At 36.4% G+C, this 20,927-nt stretch overlaps 1 protein-coding gene and 1 long non-coding RNA gene across 43 annotated transcripts in view; one reads left to right on the forward strand and one right to left on the reverse strand.

The window, feature by feature from the left end:
• The window catches only part of PTPRD (protein tyrosine phosphatase receptor type D), a 1,051,440-nt gene that overhangs the window by 709,499 nt on the left and 321,014 nt on the right, over positions 1-20,927 (reverse strand). The window lies entirely within an intron of this gene.
• Positions 16,916-18,946, forward strand: LOC107306108. The gene is made up of 3 exons (XR_004305714.1): positions 16,916-17,306; positions 17,677-17,793; positions 18,258-18,946. It is a non-coding gene; the product is annotated as an uncharacterized LOC107306108 (long non-coding RNA).

A 20,927-nucleotide genomic window follows, 5' to 3' on the forward strand; every position in this document is an offset into this window, starting at 1 on the left:
CCAGGACCTGTGATTCCTAAAATAATTCCCTAAAACTTTCCAAATGTATTTTCTGTTAACCTGCAACTGCTTCAAAACAGCATATTTTGACTCTTTTTTTTTTTTTTTTTTTAATATTGTAATAGGTTTCCATGTTACATCCATATTACAAAGTAAATTTAATACAGTGAATCTTTAAGGTTCAGAAATTCATTTTGAATTATTATGAAATGGTAATACCAAGACTGACACAAGAACAAATTATTTTGTTTTGTGATATTTTTGTTCTCATTGTTTTGAAATTGTCACAAAGATGGAATCTAGAGTGTTCAGCTTTCTTTTTGTAGCCTTTGTTATGAATATTGTCTGATTTTGTGCCAACCTTTGTCATTAAGAACAAGAATGAGAATACAATGTGAAAATAAAATGTACCAAGCATTGAAATTATGTGATAGCTCATTGTTATGACAAAGAAATCAGTGAGAAAGAATGACAAAAATTTCATCAATTATAGGGATAATCCCACTATTGTAAAGGAAACTGGAACTACTTTTTGTGCATTTACATAGCTGAAGAATGACTTGAAATTAACTCATTCATATCTGGACATTCATCTCTTTTATTGGAAAACAAGAAATGGTAATCTGACTTCTGATCATGGGTAATTGATGTACTCTGATATTCTGAAATTATTCTGCTTTCTTTTCTTTTTTTTTTTTTTTGTGTGTGTATGTGTGTTTGTGTGTGTGTGTGTATGTGTGTGTGTTATTTTCTAATATTTTCACAATACACACACACTCTCTCACACACACATATGTATTCTCTCCCATAGTGAGGAAAGTTGTACCATCAGCTCTTAATCTCCCAGTACAAATCTCTTTGAAAGTGGAGTGATCATGAAGGCAGAAAAGCTTTTTTAGAAATTAAAAACAAGAAAGTTCTCTGAAATATTTATCTTCAGATTCTTTTACCTTGACTTTGCTGCTTCTTATTATTAGAAAGAAACCATCAAAAACCAGTTATTTTAAGGAGTATTTATCAAAGTCCAGCAAGAGCATGGGCATACACATAAAGGACTGCTGTGATTCTGTGACTGAACATTTACATGTATTTTTTGTCTAAACTTTATAACAAAAAATGGATAGTAAAAAAAAATAAGAGAGGAGAGGAGCAAATGGAGGGAGGTTGTAATTTTGCAACTTGAACTTGTTTGAAAGTCTTTTATTTCACAGAATCACATAATCACATAATTATCAAGGTTGGAAAAGACCTAGTAGATCATCCACTCTAACCATCACCAATACTTCCCAGTTAAATCATATCCCTCAACACAACATCCAAACGTTTCGTGAACACTCCCATGGTCGGTGACTCCACCACCTCCCTGGGCAGTGAATTCCAGTGTCTGACCACCCTTTCCAAGAGGTAATATTTCCTAATGTCCAGCCTGAATCTCCCCTGGCGCAGCTTGGAACCATTGCCTCTAGTTCTATCACTGTCTACATGAAAGAAAAGGCTGATCCCCAGCTCATTACAGCCTCCCTTCAGGAAGTTATAGAGAGCAATAAGGTCTAGCCTCCTCTTCTCCAGGCTGAACAATCCCAGCTCCCTCAGCCGCTCCTCATAAGGCCTGTGCTCCAGACCCCTCACCAGCTTCGTAGCCCTCCTCTGAATGCGTTCCAGGGCCTCAATGTCTTTCTTGCAGTGAGGGGCCCAAAACTGAACACAGTACTCAAGGTGCGGCCTTAGCAGTGCCGAGTACAGGGGGACAATTACCTTCCTGTTCCTGCTAGTAACACTGTTTTTGATGCAAGCCAAGATGCCGTTGGCCTTCTTGGCCACCCGGGCACACTGTCGGCTCATGTTCAGCCAAGCATCAATCAGTACCCCTAGGTCTGTTTCCTCCACACAATCCTCCAGCCACTCCGCCCCAAGCCTATAGCACCACCTGGGGTTGTGGCCAAAGTGCAGGACTCAGCATTTGGTCTTGTTGAACCTCATCCCACTGGCTTCAACCCAGTTCTCCAGCCTGTCCAGATCCAGATTTTCAGAACTGTTCTCATGCCTGCATGTGCATGCATAGCTACATTTGCTAGCATGCAATCATTTTCCTAACATTTTAAAGACTTCTATTTCCTGAATAAAATAATAAACTTCTTTTAAGGAGTGTGTATAAACTATGCAACATATTCAAAACAGAGCTCCTAATTGTGCTTCTGATTAACATTTTGTAGATTTAATATTTAACATATTTTTACATATTTTCTCTATGACTTGCATGAATTCTTCTTTGCTTGATGTCAGGTACTAGCAAAAGCAATTACAATCCTTGGCTTTCTTTCATTTTAGTCAGTAATCTGATTTCCAAGATATATATTCAAATGAAAACATAATAATAATAATAATAACAATAATAAATATATATATCAAAATCAAAAATACCATCACCAACAAAAACACACAGAACCCTAAACTCTGAAACTGTTGCAGTGTTACTGTTCTCTTGCCTTGGAAATCAGCCTAGGAGACAGTTGTTTTTTTCCGTCACACTATTTAAAAGCATTTGCCACACTGCCACCTTATGGCCAATCTAGTTTTTAAAACTAGGAAATAACCTCCGTTCGAGATTGTGTCTGGCTTCTTAATCATTTCATGTAGTTTCCACTGCATACTGTGCAATTTAAATTTAAAGTCCTCCATTCTGAGAAAAACATTTACCTTCAGTTCAAACTGATATGTTATTTCTTGACTGGCTTTGCACCTCAAATTGTATGAACACAGAAAAAGGGCACGTGGGACAGACAATATTGTATGAGTATTCAACAACTAATCTCATTTCTGTTTAGTAACAATGTGAAACTTTACTAATGACTGATAAATTGCTATATCTTGTTTGAATTATTAACATAAAATGAAATAAATAACTGAAAGCTAAATCCATGTTGTTGTTGTTTTTCCACCTCCCTTTCCAGTGCATCTGTGAAGCAGAGAGAAAACACAGCCATAGAAATAAAATTCCTTTAAAACATTATGAAAATAATTGTATGCCTAGGCATGAAAACAATTCTCAAAATAAAACTTTCAAACTATTGATTCTATGATTCTAAGTTGACCTATTATTCTATGACTCTACAATCTGAAGTTACAAATTCACAAACCCCATTCATCTGTTCCTGTTCTCCTCTATCCTTACAGTTATCTCAATTAAATGATTTCCAGAGATAAAAGAGATCCCACAGTATAACACGTGGTTCTGAATACATTCAAATTTCTCAACTGTGTGCAGAGTATCTTGAAGAGAAATTATTGAAGTGAAATTGTTCCTTACTTAAATAATTAATATGAAGTATACGTTTGCCAAAGATGAACCTGGAAATAAATGACTTAGTTTTAAAAAAACATGTTAGAATTCACATCAGGCAGAATAGCTTATTCCTCGTGGGAATAATAATTATCATGCTAATTATCCAATACTTTTTTTTTTTTTTAAAATCCTCCAAACAAAATTCTGTCAAAGAAGGTCTTGGGGAAAAACCCATCTCAATTGGAAGATCAGGAACTCAGGAACTCAACAATGACACTGAACAAGGTGAATATTAAGAACAAGTATGTTGCAGCAAATAATATCTGACAGTTTTGATTTTAAAAATGAAGAAATGATTGTGTACCTGGTATTATTATTTGAGCAAAAGTGTTCATTAAAGCTTATGAAAATATGATCATAAGTTACAGTAGCACAGTTTAAAAAATAATAATATTTATAATACATATTATCTAAGAGAAGTAAATACTGTTCCACAATTATATTAATATAACTGAAATTATAATCATTTCATTTGTTCATGTGACTGCAAACATTTGTATCAGGTAAGATGGGAAAACTTTCCACAACCATCTAAAATTCACTATCAGTCAATGCACTCTAACATGTTTTGTCTAACTTATACTCTCTTGGAAGAATTCATGAAAACAAGTAGATTTACTGTATTATCACAGAAGCGAATTGAAAATAATTTTTGAATAGAGTTGTGATAATGTGTTAGGTTGTTGCTTTTCTCTCCCCCCCACCCCCCCCATTATTCATTCATCCAACATTGGTCCAGATGTAGATAGAAGTGTGAGGCTGCATAAAAATACTAGTAGCAAAAAAGTCATTTTTCCCCTTGTTATTAATAAATATATATAAATAAATTAAAAATGCAAAAAACTTCTGAGTATTTTAGGAAAATAAGAGATGGCATTCTATGTGAGGAAAGTTAGTTCAATGATACTATTGAGAAAGAAAACAAAGAATAAAACATTCTGCAAGAAAATATGTACCAGGCAAGGAAGAATGACAAGTCAAAGAGAGAAAATTTCTCTTTAAGTCAATAAAATTACTTTAATGTGCTCTCAAACTAATTGATGCAATAGATAACCTTACTAAGAAGACATAATTTAGATGGGTTGTATAGAGCCAGAAAATTTACTCAGATGGATTAAGTCTGTAGTGTTTAAATATTATGTTTTTCTGAAAGCAAGTATGAATATATTTCCTACCACAGAATTGTGTAACATATGTAAAGAATAATCTTTTTTGTAGCACTGAATAATTTACTGTATTAACAATCTGAAGATAGCTGCTATTATTTCTTTGTTAGCAAATCGGAAAGAATATGTAGCTTAACTATTCACTCCTAAAGAAAAGGCAATGAAATTAATCCCTGACTCTTGTTGAGTTTCACTGAAGTGATAATTTGAGTGTTTATATCAATTTTCACACTTTTATGAGACACCAAATTACATCCATATAACCAGAAGAAAATTCACCTAATGAAGTAAATCCTTAAAGATGAAAAGGTAGAAAGCATTCTATGACAAAAATGTGTTCTACCTGTGCTCCAAGTAAACTAAGTTCCTTTTTAGTGGACTATGCAAACTTACCTCAAATTACTATAATTACTATTTGCTGTCATTCTCCAGGACCCAAAATGCATTTTGCCGTGTGATTGTACCGAATATTTTATTGTTTTAATAAGTTCTGCTTATATCAGGAGCCAAAACTTTTGCATACATTGAGAAGTTAATTAATTATTATTACGATTATTTTACTTAGTATTCAGTATCGAAAACTTCTGTAATCTGTGTCAAATTTATTTTAGGTGTAAGCAAAAATGACTGATTTTCTGCTGTGCTTTTCAGCAATGCATTTATGTATTAACACTTTTTTTTTTTTTTTTTCCTTAAAACATAAATACTGTCCTTCATGTTTTCGTAATGGAGAATAAACACACAGATATTTAAAGGCAAAACTTATTTTAAAACTGCTTTTGAAAAAAATTAAATACAAAAGAGAAATGAGTATTTAAAAAGTGAGTGTAGACATTTCCTTTGCAATAAATAAACCAACCACAGGTCCTTAGCGCATCCATGCAGATGTTAAGGCTTAATCAAGAACGTAAAAGGGCTAGAACTTATTGACTTGTGAAGATGCAACATTTTTTCAGATCAGACGTCAGAAGACTCAGGCCAAACACACTAAAAGCTATAGAATTCTACTTCATATCTATATTGACAGAGCAAATCAGAATATCATTTTTCACTATTATCATACAGTCAGAGAACTGTAGGAGTTGAAAGGGACCTCTAGAGATCATTGTGTCCAACTCCCCAGCTAAAGTAGATTTCATAAAGTAGGGTTTCATAAACAGGAAAACATCCAGGCTGATTTTGAATATCCCCAGGGAAGGGGACTATACAGCATCCCTGGGCAACTTGTTCAAATATTCTGTCACCATAAAGTAAAGTTTTTCCTCTTAATGATACTTCCTGTGTTCCAGTTGCTGTCCTTTACCCATTGTTCTGTGATTCTCAGAGAAGGACTCTGCACTTGCCTCTGTCATGTTCTTCATCCACCTCTCCACCTCAACCATGTCTCAGTGGCAGTACAGTCATCTGGTGGCCTCCCAACTTTTAGCATCAGCAAATCTGCTTCAGGTACACTGTATCCCTTCATCTGATGATATTAAACAAGACCAGACATGGTATAAATTCCCAGGGAACACCTTCAGATACAGGCATACTCTGTGACACTGATCGTAACTCTCTGAGCTCTACAAGTCAGCCAGATTTCAATACAGCTCACTGTCCTCTCATCCAGGCCCATACCTAAAAAGCATGCCTACAAGGATTTTAAGGCAAATAGTGGTAAAAGCTTTGCTGAAGTCAATGTGCACAACATCCACTGCTCTCTCCTCATCTATGCAAACACTGATGACATCATAGAAGGCTATCAGGTTGGTCAGACATGATATCCCCTTGGTAATGGGGATATCCATGTTGATTTTTCCTGATAAATTTCTTTTAAAATCTCTTTCAGTGCTTGGCAATGACGTCCAGAATACGATTTTCCATCATTTTCCCAGGGAGGGAGATGAGGCTGGCAGAGATGTAATTTCCCAGCTCCTCCTTCTTGCTTTTTTTGAAGACCAGAGTGAAACTGGCCTTCCTGTAGTCCTCAGTCGCCTCTCCCATTCTCCATGGCCTTTTATAAGTGATAGAAAATTGTTATACAATCACTTCTGCTCTTTCACTCAGTGGTTGTGCATCCTACTGGGACCCATGAATTTGTGTGTGTTGATTTTACCTACCCTTCCTTGAACAAGGGGAGGTCTTCCTTTTCCCAGACTCTCCCTCTTATCACCGTGGTCTGGGACTCATGAGGGCCAGTCTAAGTAAATTGTTAAGTAAACAAAGTGTTCAGTAACTGCTTCATCAGAGCAGGTAAGAGATCATTCTTATCCGCCTTTGTCTCAAAGCCTGCTGAGGACATGTCCCAACAAGCCCTGGTCAAGGGTTGAGAAATCCTTTGTCTAAAGGACACACATAGTCAAGTACAGGCAGTCCTCGTCAAAGCTGACAAAATCTTTTGTCTGAAGATACGCAGGCTAGGGACAGAAAGAGAAAGATAAGACATAGCTTAATGGCTAGGAAGCAGTCTTTTGTGTGCTTATCCTGAGGGATATAGCTATCTCAGGAGGCACTGACCCAAGTACCAAGGAATGTCGCACTGGCAGAAGAAGGAGACTAAAACAAGGAGCCAACAACCATGAGGGTACTTGTGTGACATCAGATGCCTCATGACGTGATACCTGCCTGCTGATGGACTCTCCTGGGCCTGCTACCTGAGACCTGCCTCTTCCTCCTGATTTTGCTTTGTCATTGCACCTTCTTGCTGCCAAAGGCCGGCAGGAGAGAGCAGCCACTCTGCTGCTGCTCTCTCCTGTGCTTTTGCCTTGGATGATCAGAATGGCATGCAGCAGGATGCTGCTGGATCTTGGTGGTGACTATCCCCGCTTTATGTAATTCTTGCTTCTTTCCTATCTTTCCTATTGCCCACTTTCCCTTCCTCATCAACCTAACTTTTAATAGTTTCTGGCCTCCTGTTCCCCATCTTCCTGATTGATTAAGACTTGCTTGTAATAATCTGGTTGGACCAACATTTAACTGTTGTTTCTTAATCTCGTTTCAGGTATACATGTATCAAAGAACCTCCTGTAAATTTGAACGAGACAGTGTTCTCTGTTATGAAGGCACTCACCTCACTTAGCAACAGACCCACATTGTCTTCCTTTTGCTACTGACACGTTTAAAGAAGCCTTTCCTGTTGTTTTTGACCTTCCTCACCAGATTTAACTCTAAGTGGGCTTCAGCCTTCCTCATTGCATCTCTACATGCCCTGACAGTGTTTCTATATTCATCCTAAGTGGCCAGACCCTTTCTCCACATTCCACTTACTTTGAATTCCTTGAATTCCGTGCTCATCCATGCAGGTCTCTTGTCATCTTTGCCTTATTTCTTACTCTAATAATCTTGATTTTGGAGGAAGTGGGGACTGAATGTCAACCAACTCTCTTAGCCATTTTTACTTTCTAATGCTTTAACACGTGAGATAACTCCAAGTGGTCAAGGTTGGGCCCCCTGAAGTTCAGAGATGCAGTCCTACTTATCACTAAGGCTGCTCCCTGACTATGTAATGTAATGCCCAGTGAAATATTACATTTTAGTTAATATGTAAGACAAAACTAAGGCTGTCAGGGCTGCTCCCAGACTTCATATCCCACACCAGTCCTTTTTTGCTTAGAAGAACAAGTCCCATCAGCACAACACTTTTCCACCTGCATCAGAACATTATCTTCAACGCACTGCAAGAATGTCCTGGACTGTGTATGCATGGCAGTGTTTCTTCTATAGCAAGTATCCAAGTGATTGAAGTTCCCCATGAGAACCAGTGCCTGTGATCATGAGGCTACTTTCAGCTGTCTGTAGAAGGCCTCATCAACTTCCTCCTCCCGATCAGGTGGCCTGTAGTAAATACCCACAACAATATCATCAGTGTTAGCCTTCCCCCTAATTCCTACCGATAACATCTCAACTCATTAATCATTTATCTGTAGTCAGAGCTTGATAAAGAACAACTTCACTGCCTCAAATTCTTGGCTTGGTTTTCCGAAAAGAGTACATACACATCCATGACAGCATTCCAATCTTGTGAGTTATCTCACCATGGCTCTGTGATCACAGTCTGATCATAGCCCTGCAACAACACACAGATCTCTGGTAGTTCCTACTTATCCCCATGATGCATGCATTGATATAAATGCACTTCAAAGAAGAAAACGGAGAAGAGGATGCAGGTTTCTTTAGACAGATGTAAAAAAAATCCTCTATAGCTATACATAGCGTTGCAGTAGGTGGCTCCTTAGGTTATGTAATGAGAGGCAAGTAAGGAATATTTGTTACAATTCTGGTTGGTCTGACTTATTCCCCAGTCAGTTGCAATGGTGTAAGTGTTGCCATATTGGACCCTACTCTCCAAGTCCTACAGTTTAAACTCCACCCCACTAGGTTATCCAATCTGCCACTCCACACCCTTAATGCTGTACTGCATCTTTATTACAGAGTCACAGCATCTTTGTCCTGGTAACTGTGCTCCTGATCATCAATTACTACTAGGGGCTGCCTTTATACATATGGAGTTATTATGCCACTGCTACTGACTTGCCCTCCTCTCCTAAACCACACTCATAAAGGCTGGAGTCACGTGGCACTTCCAAACACTCTTCATTCCAGCATCTCTTTGATTTCACAGCTGTGCCTGCACATTCTGATCCCCTGCTCACTGCAGGACTCATCTGCACCAAAGCTAATCTCCTCAAAAATGATATAAATAATGCAGTCCATTTTCTCCTTCCAAACATAGGTCTCCAGGATAAAGAAACATGTATAACAATGTGAGTGATAAGGAAACTCAAACCTAGGGTGAATTATATACTATTCTGAATGCAATTAAAGTGAAAACAAGCACTGAAAGTTGAAAAATAATTAAAAAAATAATAATAATCTAGTTCCCATGAAGTGCTTAATGATTTACATTTGTGATTTTGTCATCAAAAATGTATAGTTTTAAGATGGAACACTCTTCAGAAGAGTAACTTATCAAAATGATAGCAATTGATCCTGTGGTTCTATTGTCACTTATTTAGAGAATACACTTTCTCAGTTCATAAAGGAATAATTTTACCAACAGCTAAACTCTGATGTCGAGTAGAACCTCTGAAAAATAAATTACTTCCTGCTGGTCATCTGTCTTTTGATGCATCCCATTATATCATTGGTCTTCTGAACTGCAGGTGCACACTGCTGGTTCATATCCTGCTTTTGGTTTGTCAGATCCTCCAAGTCCTTTTCTGGTCTGCTATCAATGAGTTCTTCTCCATGTCTGTATTTGTGATTTTCATGTCCCCACTTTTTGAGCATGACCAGATCCCTCTGGATGCTGACCCTCCCTTCCATTTTTCCAACTGCCCAACTCAGCTTGGTGTCATTGACAAAACTGCTGAAAGTATACTCAGTCCCACTGACAATATAATTGATAAAGACATTGAAAAGCACATGTAGTTCCCTGAGCCTTTGCATAAGAGTGATGTTTTCCTTTGCCTGACTGCCATGATTTTTCAAATATTATGGAGAGAATCTTGGCAACCACACCAACCAGTTCCTTCAGAAACCAGGGATGTGTGTCATCTGGCCCCAGATACTTGTACGTGTTTGTGAGGTGATCTGAGACTTATTCTGCTCTTACACTGGGAGGGATTTGGCCACCATGGCACCTGCTTAGAACTTCTGCATCATAATAGGCATGAAGAGCCAAAAAGGTGAAGACAAATAACTCATTAAGAATCTCAATGTTCATGTCTGAGAAGGCCAGCTTTCCTTTTTAATTTATCAGAGTGGATACACTCTCCATTGTCTGTCCCTTCAACCCATTATATCTAAAGAAAGAGACTCACCTTTTTTTTTTTTTTTTTTTTTTAATATCCCTCACCAAGTTTAATTTCATCTGCACCTTGGCTTTCCCGACTCCATCCCTTCACACCTGGATATCATTCTTTCCCAAACCGCCCATCCCTGCTTCCACTGCTTATACTTTTCCTTTTTTTTTTTTTTAATCCCTCAGCCTGACCAGCAGGTCCTTGCTCAGCCATGCTGGTTTCCTGCCTCATCTTCCTGATTTCTTATTCTGGGGTGTTAAGAACTGTTGTGCTCTCAAAAGGGCATCCCTAGAGTGCTGCCAGCTCTGCTCTATTCCTTTGACTGTAATGACAGTTCCCCAAGGAATCTCATCTAACAATTCCTTAAACAGCCTGAATCTTGCTCTCCTGAAGTTCAAAGTCCTCACTACACTCTTTGCCAGTCCATTTTTCTTGAGTTCATGAAGTCAACCAGCACAATGCTGCTCTATACCAGGCTGCATACAATCTTAATGTCTTTTATGTTCTCTTCCACGTTGCTGAGCACCAGGTCTAGTAGTACTTCACTTCTGGTGAGTCTGTTTGACATCTGAACCAGAAAGTTGTCAGTGGACTCCAGAAGTCTCTTGGACTGCTTGAAGCTCACAGTGCTGTTTAACCAGCACACATTGGAGTGGTTGAAATTTTCAACCTGAGAGCATGACACCTTTTGCAGCTGAATCAAGAAGGCTTGTTTTACAGGTCCCCCTAATCAGTTGGCCTGTAGTAAACCCTGACCACCATGTGCCCTTTATTAATCTAGTTCCGAATTTTAATCCACAAGCTCTCAACCTGTTCACTCTGTTATTCAGGGTAGCTCTTCACAGTCTATCCACTTCTTAATATAGAGTGCAACTCCCTCAACCCTCCAGTCTTAGCATTCAGTCATAGCATTCTAGTTCTGTGAATCATCTTACCATGTTTCTGTGATAGCAATGAGATCATAGTTTTCCAATTGCACCATGGTTTCCAATTCCTCCTGTTTATTTCCCATGTTGCATGCATTGGTATAGAGACATTTTAGCTGGGCTTTCCTCTGGGAGAAATCTGAGATTTTCCCCCTCTATTTCCTAAACTGACAGTTTTCCTTGACTGTTTCCTGTTCTTTTGAAGTACGTCTTCCCCCCCCCCCCCCCCCCCCCCCCCCCCCCCCCACACACACACCAAATGTAGTTTAAAGCCCTGGTGATCTGGTGATGAGCCTGGCCAGTTTGCTGCCTAGTGTATTCATCACAAGATGCAGCAGGATGAGGGTCTCACCAGTACAATGTCCTTCTAATTTAGCTATGCTATCCCACATCTTGTAATAGGTAGGCTTACTATCACTTGCTTCCCCTTCAAAACAAGTTTAAAGCCCTGTAAATGAGTCTAGACAGCCCTAGAACAAGAATTTTTTTCCTTTTGTAAATTAGGTGGACTCTATCATCAGCCATCAGGCCAGGTCAAGTAAACTACCCCATATTTGAAAAGGACAAAATTATTGTAGTGACACCAGCCTCTCAGCCATCAGATGGGATTTCCTGGTCCTCTCAATATCCTTTCCTGCCACTGAAGATATAGAGAAAAACACTACCTGTACTCCCACTTCATCCACTAACTGTCCCAGACTCCTGATGTCACTTTAGGTAGACCTCAGGTTTATCTCATTGACTTCATCACTGCCAGACTGAACTATCATAATAGCATAATAATCAGAGGTATGAACCAGACTAGGGAGTGTCCTAGTAATTTCCCTGACCAAGGCCCCAGGAAAGCAGCACCATTCCCTACAGGTAGGATCTGACTAGCATATGGAGCCCTCCATTCCCCTCAGAAGAGAGTTGCTTACAACAATTATACTTCTTTCTTTCTTGGCATTGACACTCTTGAGGTGTGGAGTCAACCACTTCACCCTAAACAACATTCTGGGTAGACTTTCCATCATATCCTCACTTACCTGCCCCTCTAGTTCCAGACTGCCAAACCTATTTCATAAAGGCACCTGAGAAGTTGAGGTAGGTAGGGAGGAGATTTTCTGGCAAATGGAACAGGGACCTGATTTTTCATTCTTCCTCATCTCTTAGGTTCTCTCCTTTTGTTTGACTGTGACAGGGAAGAGGGTCCACCATTGTTTTGCGGTATCATACTGGTGCTTTTCTAGTAGGTATTTCAGGCAGTTGTGCCACCAGTCTATGTCCTGCTCACAATCCCAGATGCTCTTTAACTTCTCCACCTCCTCATGGAGCTCCCCCACCATGCAGAGCAGATCATCCACCTGCTTACACATCGTGCATTCTGTGGGAGCAGCTGCAGTCTCAGGCACTGTCTGCAGCCAGAGACTTGAAGAACCACATTTCTGGGAAGGCACTCAGTCTGGGTAGCCACATTATTTTTGGCAAGAGCTTTCTGCTCAGTGGAGACCATGGTTAGAGTTAGGATTCTTCAATATTAATTATATTAATAATACCATGCTTTGTCTAACAAAAAAGAAAAGAAAAAGAAAAAGAAAAAAAAGAAAAAAAAGAAAAAAAGAAAAAAGGAAATTTTAATAAAATACTAGCTTATTAAAGTTTATTACTTAAACTTTATACAATAGCTCTAAATGTGATTGTTTTACGTGCTGTCTTTTTCTATTTTCACCCTTGGTCTACTTGGGAAAAATAAAAATAAACTTATATAAAAGCATTTTATGTACTTAAACAGAATAAACTTTCTGTGAACAGAAATACCATAAGCTTACTAAATTGATTAAATATTATTCAGGTAAACTAGGTACTGTCATACTTTAAAAGATAACCACAGAATGTATGTAAGGAATGTGTGTCATTTAAAGCTACTCTTACCTAATTTTTTTTTTTTTTTACTTTGATAAATTTGAGGTATCTTATTATAAAATCATTCTACATGCCTGACTTACATGACAATGGACATACTACTTTCCAGAAAAGAAAACATATAGGCAAAGAAAAATGAACAAATAAATAAAATCCAAAAACAATAAAACAAAATCCCCATATAATTAAACTATTTTGTTCCTCCTACAAGCATAAATATCCCACTACTGAGCAAAAATGATTACTATGCTAATGAGGGTGCACTAGATTCTTCAGGATTTGTAAACTTGTTCAGAATCCTCAGCCACTGCTCAGCCAACAGACAGACAAGAAAACACTGATTTCTCTTTACCAAAAGGCCAAGACACTGTTAAGTGTGGGAAAGGCATTTTGATGAGTTCTAAGTGTCTTGAAAGTTAGAGCTCTGAGTGAGAAGTTAATTTCAAGGTCACAGCTTGGAGAGGAAAGAAAGTTGGAAGGAGTTCACTAAGACAGGCAATTTTTGAGTAATTATGTTACTTTCCTTCATTGAAGGGGTCATCATCATTTATTTGTCTAAAAAGACTGTTGACTGAACTAGCTGCTTTGAACAATAACCACCTGCACAGTTCTTAACCAAGTGTTGACAGCTGTAGCTTTAGTAGAATTACATTTTTGAGGAAGATTTGCTGATTCTGTTTACTTGGCTTACACTATATATTCTTGCTGCTTTAAAGGGGCAAAAATTGATTTTTATTTTGAATTTTTACATCAGTCTTTCTTTGAAGGTGGCCAACAGCAAATAAATCACTTATAATGGTGCATAAAGTACTGTAATTACAATCTTCCCAAAACAAATCTGCACTACATGTAAAGATTTCTGTGTGAAATGAAATTACTCGTTTCTACAGGGCCTTTGCAGTACTTGGTCATATTTCAATAGATATATTTATTTCATTACTCAATTCAACTGAATACAGTCACCTGTGTTAATCTGTCCTCTCATAATTTTCACAATAAGTATTCTTTGAAGAATATTTGGAAATATTATATCCCTCTGGAGTGTCTCTTAAAAGTAAATAAATTACTTAAGTTTATAAAAAGGGCATATACATGTACTTTCTACTAGGCAGAATATAATAGAGCAACAGAAATAGAATTATGAAAAAAAAAAAAAAAAAAGATTTTTAATGTTCCCACTTTTAAAAACATATCTCCCATCAACGAACATTAGCAACATTTTGTTTCTGGTGATTTTACTTGATTACAGTGTTTATTTACAGATGACGAATAGTAAATTTTACTGATTTTTACATGTAAAATTTCAGTAAATGAAAAAGTTCAGTCCAATAAGTCAGGGCTTTTCTAGACACTATGAAGCATTTATAATAAACCACATACAAGATTTACAAGTCCATGGGCTTATCTGTAACTGCTGTTAAATTTGTCTCTCTCCACTGTATTTAATACAGAATCATGTGATGTTCTCACAGAGGTAAATTCAAAGCTTGTCTATAAACGATATCTTAAAAAATGCATAGTTTTACATTTGGGGGAGAAAGATGAGAAAAATGCTTCACATTAATTGAAATGTTCTCTCCTAGTTAATTCTCTACTAAATCGCAAGCTTTTTTAAGGCTTGCTACATTATTTGTATGAAAATCATAAGAACTAAAGAACTCTTAGAGTGACAGTCACAGACACTTGGATAGCAAGCATTTGTATAATGTAAACACATTGTTTGTGGTGATCTGTAGATTTATCCTGTTTGTGTTAATTTGCATGCCAGTGGGTATATATCAGAATATTTTGTGTATTTCATTTCTTCATAAGATTCACAGTCCAACATAGCACTATTTATTTTATGGAGACAATTTTATTTTCTGCCGTGGATAATCATTATTGGTTAACTCTTTGTGGTGCTCATGTAAATTAATTATTTCATTTTGGATGGCTCAGAAACAGAATAGAAACATCTACCTGTAGGAGGCTGCCCTTGCTTCTGGCAGAGGAGATAGCTTACTCCATTAATGAGATAAGTAAGATTCTAACATTTGTTAGCAAATGCATGAGAAGTTCATAATTTTTTATCTGTAACACTATGCTAGAAAAATGCACTGTGTGATACCATAGAAAAGCACAGGTATAGTAGATACATACACACTGTAAACATAGGGCAGTGCCTGCTCCCGACCACGTTTGATGTAATCAAGAACAGAATTGAACTGAAATCTATTCAACTGGAATTCTCTAAAGAAAAAAATACAGAAGAACTGGAAGATGTAATGTTGTGGCTAAATTCTTAAATATTCTCATTAAAATATTTCAGCCATATTACAGGTAATTGAATATATAAAATTCTGAGAATCTACTGATCTACTTAATCTATCTCAAATTGCAAGGAAATATTCCTAACCATTAAAATTCTCTCCATCGTGAAAACAAAACTGTAGCAGTAAGTTAGCATAAGAAAACACTGTGTTTTTGACAGCTCAATATATGAGATGCATTAGTTAGCATATTTTTTGGCATCTACTTTTAATAATAAAGTAAGTAGAAAGTGAAGGGTACTTTTACTGCTTAATCTGAAGAGAAACTGATACAATAAAAAAGATAGCATGCACATTGTTGGGGAAAAAAATATAAAAATAAATAAAAATTTAAAAAAAGTAAAGAAAGTGGGAGATAAAACAAGCTGTATCAGCCACAATTGCCTATGTTTCTTAGGAAGCCTTTAAATCTAAATACCCTAGCAGAAGTTCACACTGATGAACGAGCAGAAGCAGTAGGTTAACATAGCAACACTTTAATAACAGTTCAAGGGAGGTCAGGTACCCTGGAGGTGACTTTTGGTTAGAGCTTTATGGACTGAATGCTGTGTGTATTCCCAAGGGAGTTCCCTAGTAGCTGTTTAAGAAGTGTCCTTGAAGTGTGTGATACATTTTACCTACTTAGGGAAAGGAGCAGTCCTGAAAATACGATCAGAAAAAAAAAATAATAATAATAATGTGCTGTGATAGAGCATAATATAATAAAACAAATACAGATTAAGTATGTTTGGTAAAGTACATGATAAAATTTGGTAAGAGCATGAACCCATTCTTCAAGCCTCATTCTTCAAGGTTTAGCTTTTCAAATACTTGGTAATTTGCTTTTTTGCAAGCAGTGCACTCTTGTCTTCTTTATGCTTCTAAATTGTGATATTAAAAATAAATAAATAATTCATTATGAATGTACATTGAAATTTACACAACAGTTTTGTTTTAAATACATATTTTCTTCTTCTGTAAAGGTAGAAGGTATGTAATATTATTTTTCATTCTCACGTGATAAATCACATTTTTAAAGATTTTACAGAAAATGGGGCATTTAATACAGCTTTGTCCCTGATGTTTGAAACATGCAAGAAGAAAAGATCAGCCAACCAACCAAACATCAGCAACACTCATTCTTCTTAATTTGCAAATTTGAAAAATTATACAGTCTATATAATTCTTCCCCCCACCCTCCTTTCCCCCTCCCTTGTTGAGCACCATCTGCAGTATTTCAAGCATTGAAAATGACTTTTAGTGCCATAGGAGGACTTACATAACTTGTGTTGAATTTCCCTGAGAGTACTACAAATGGCTTATCTGAACATCTGATCAAGTTAATTCTTACAGTCTTATAAGTCTGGCATCACCGGGAAAAATCCCTAATGTTATTGTGGTTTCATAGTAGTTCACAGAATCATAGATAAAAAGAATCATGGAATGTCTTACATCAGAATGGATCTTGAAGATCATCTAGTTCCAACCCTTCTGCCATGGGCAGGGTTGCTCCCACACTGCTCAGGGTTCCAACAAATGTGATCTTGAACAGCTCCAGGAATGAGCTACTCACTTCTCTGAGCAGCCTGTGCCAATGCCTCTCAGTAAAGAATTTCTTCCTAAGATCAAGCCTTAATAACTTAAATCTTCCATCTTTTGGTTTAAAGACAAATCCTCTTGCCCTATCACTATCTGCCCATGTAAAAAGACAGTTCCTCTCCTGATTATAAAATCCCTTCACATACTGGAAGTCCACAGTGAGGTCACCCTAGAGCTTTTCCATCTCCAAGTCCAGCTGCCTCAAACTTAAGTTAAAAGGGAAAGGGGAAGAAAGAGAGAAAGAGAGAAAGAGAGAAAGAGAAAGAAGGAAGGAAGAAAGGAAAGAAGGGAGAGAGGTAGGGATGGAGGAAAATTTTAAAACACATTTGGTCTAATATTTCTATCAAAAAAATCTAAATCTATTCTTTATCCTGGCTTGTCTACTATGGAGTCACTTCTCAAAAGGCAAAGTCATAAATCTAACAGATATGCACTACTCATTAGCTTCCCATGTGGATACATTCTTGCAGCAATGAGCCAGATCTGCTGTAGTAAAATGAGTATCTACCTATACTTTGTAATCAACATGCTCACCTGTCTTTTGAGTTTTTGTGAATTGTCTTGCACTTTTTAAAGGATAGTAACAATCATTTGGATAATCCCTGAGATTTAGCTGACAGACACTGATATAGACATTGCTTTCCATTTATTTCTTCTCATCTCTAGGGAGTTTCCTGCTGTCTATAGAATATTAATATCTTCTTAAACAAGATTATTACCTGAGGTTGTGAAAACACTTCTCTATTATCCTAGCAGGACACAAGTTTAAGTCTTAAACAGACTGTATCCTTTATATGTGAAATACATTTATGTGCTGTGGAATTTAGATTAAAAAAAAATTCTCTTCTTGAACTGGAAGGTACTACACTTTTCTGTGCTAAATAGAGAATGAGTATATTAATTGATTAAGTCTCTTGCATGGTAAAAAGAGTGAATAGTATGATAAGACTCTTGAAGAGAAACAGGGATCATCCTATAGCAAAAACAAGCAAAAAAAGTTGATGCATATGCTAAATATTTGCATTGTGCTTATAATAATTCAATTTAATTAGCAGTTGTTCATTCTGCTTTCAAGTAGAGCTATACGTTAGCAATGATAACAGTTACGTTAATGTAAATGATATTGATATTGATATGACTATAACAACTCAGATAATTTATTCAGTAACTGAAACTTCTTTTTCCAGTATTTACATTGAAGCCAGTCTTTCTCTTGCCTTAACTGTACACCTCTCTACACTTTAAAGAACAGAATCATGAATACAAAGTTCTTGGTGATAATAGGGATTAGAATTCATGTAAGATGCTTATTATATTCGCATTGTTTGACAACATCCACAACACAGAAGACATGAAATATTTTATGAAACTCTCTGAATGTGAGTGTTTAATAACTGCTGGTCTACTTAAAGTGTTTAATAACTGCTGGTTTTTAGGTTATGAAAAAGTTATATACAACGTAGGAATTTGTCATGGAAAATACATTGTTGGAACACAAAATAATTGTGTTATATACAATTAAGCTGAGCAGCACCTGGTGATACATTCACACTGACAAAAAAATAATACTATTCAACGTTTTATTACATATTCATAGAAAATAAGCAGGAGACAAACAAGCTTAATCATCAAATTGGGTTCTCCCACTTCAAGCCAATTCACCAGACTCTGTTACTTAAATCTACACCAAAGCTTGTATGAATTGGCTCACTACTACATTGCCAAACATTTAAATTGATGTATTGCTTGACTGTAAAATGGGAATAACGTAGCCATTAGAAGAGATTGAATTAAGGTCTAAGTGGTCTAGTGAGCTACGAGTGTCATTTTCAGCACATAAGTAAGAACTGTGCAAAGCAAAACACTTTGAATAAGTTCTTTAGTACTTAACCTGTATGTAGTTTATTATGATGAAACTGAGAATATTAATTAAATTGAATTAACTGATATGAACTTTTCCCTTTTCACTTTTTCTTTTTTTCTTTTTTTCTTTCTTTTTTTTTTTTTTAAACTTTATGTCTAAGTGGTACAAAACAGTTACATTTGAAGTGCTAAAACAGAATTATTAGAAAACACTACACAATTTTATAATCTATTTCTCCTAATATATTCCCTGTGAAAACATATCCTTAGCACTGGTTTTATTTATAATGCACCTGTTTTTCCATTTTATCAGGGTACGACAGAATGGTTTCTCATTGATGCATATTCTTCAGTCAGCAAGTATGATGGCATAATATAATTTGTTGATTTTCAATTAATTAAAATTGTTCTGGAAAAGGATGAACCTTGCATTTCCTACATTGTTTAAAGAAAGTTTGCTCCTACTCATGTCATTTGCAGTAGATCCCAGAATCACACAAGGCAACTGTGAAGGCACAGTGCAAGGAGGACTGTGTAAGGAATATGTATGCCTCTGTATGATATCAACCCCATAGAGTTTGAGAAAAGCACATAACTTCAGACTTCAGACATAAATGCCTCATGGAAGCATTTTAAAATGTTCAGGTAATTGCAGGTTATATGAGAATGAGTGATTCAGGAGAAAAGATCAATAAAGAAGCTGAGGACTGATGATATTTAATAATGTTTTGTTTTAGTTTCTCTAATATCTGCTAGCAAATTTGAAAAATTCTCTCTAATCTCTAAAATAAGCTAGCATAAAAGTAATGTATTCACCGAAGTGACTTTATTTCATCTGAAAAGAACTTTTGCAGATAACAAAAAACAAGCAAACAAGCAAACAAACAAATAAACAACAACAAAATAACCCCACAGCAACAAGAACAAAACCTAATCGGAAGATATTTTAAAGCAGAAAGTTATGTTCTCTAATAGCATCCAAATATGTCTCCAGTGGAAGAAGCTATACCAAGTACAAGGGTTAAACTTAACTTAGCCATAGAAAAGCAGGCAAGCAACCGTAACCAAACAAGCGGAAGATGTTATCATCAGAATTTAAAACTCAATTGTTTTGAAAGTTTTGGAAAAAAACTCTGATCACTACTAGCATATGGCGAGTACCCACAAGCACAGAATATCAGTGATTCTCTTCAATGCTTTTTCAAGTATAGAAACTATATAAAACATTCATGTATTTTCATACATATTTATAAACAGGTTATCTACTTTTCACAGTAATAATTTAGGCTACAAGGGTAAAATCAACTTCACAGTACTTTCCTCTCTTCTGCAGTCTTTTCCAAATGAAAAGACACACCTTTACAAATGAAAATGACTGAAAACTGTACTGTCAAGCTTACTGGTGTGCATGAATACATAAAAAGCATGTACTTGCTTAAATATACTAAGCTTTTTCAGTCAATCATAGACTTCAGTAATCAACTGATTTTACACATGTCTAAGATGATGAAGACATTCAAGAAAAAACAGGTATAATGCAGAAAGAAACTGTTGTAGCTAGGGTCAGACTCCTCTCTTTGGGCTTCCTGTGCTTAAGTGATATTTTCTAAAATAGTATGAAAATAAATAAGTACATAGAGTAGTATTATTACTGTTTGTAAGTATGTGTTCATTTCAGATCCCTAGGAGAAGCACATTATTTTCATGACTTTTATAGGTACTTTCTTGTGACAATCTTATTTCATGGACGTGAACATCACTTATTACTGCAAACAGTTTCTGTGGCAAGATATCACTTTAAGCAGATGCTATTTAGTGCTTAAGCAGCTATTGAAAGCAGACATGAATATCAACATTTCCATAGATCAAGTAGTCAAGACTGTTTATTGTACTGGTAACTTTAAGACCTTAGTTGTGATTTTCTTTTTTTTTTTTTTTTTCTTTCTTTTTTTTTTTTTTAAGTCAGATTACAGTTTGAGATTCTTTTTTGACTAAGTTGAGAGACCTTAGAATCCACAAATTAGCTGAACTTGATAAGCACCTTGTGTTTGTTG

This window comes from Coturnix japonica, chromosome Z, assembly GCF_001577835.2.
Source record: "Coturnix japonica isolate 7356 chromosome Z, Coturnix japonica 2.1, whole genome shotgun sequence".
In the NCBI taxonomy this organism is placed as follows: domain Eukaryota; kingdom Metazoa; phylum Chordata; class Aves; order Galliformes; family Phasianidae; genus Coturnix; species Coturnix japonica.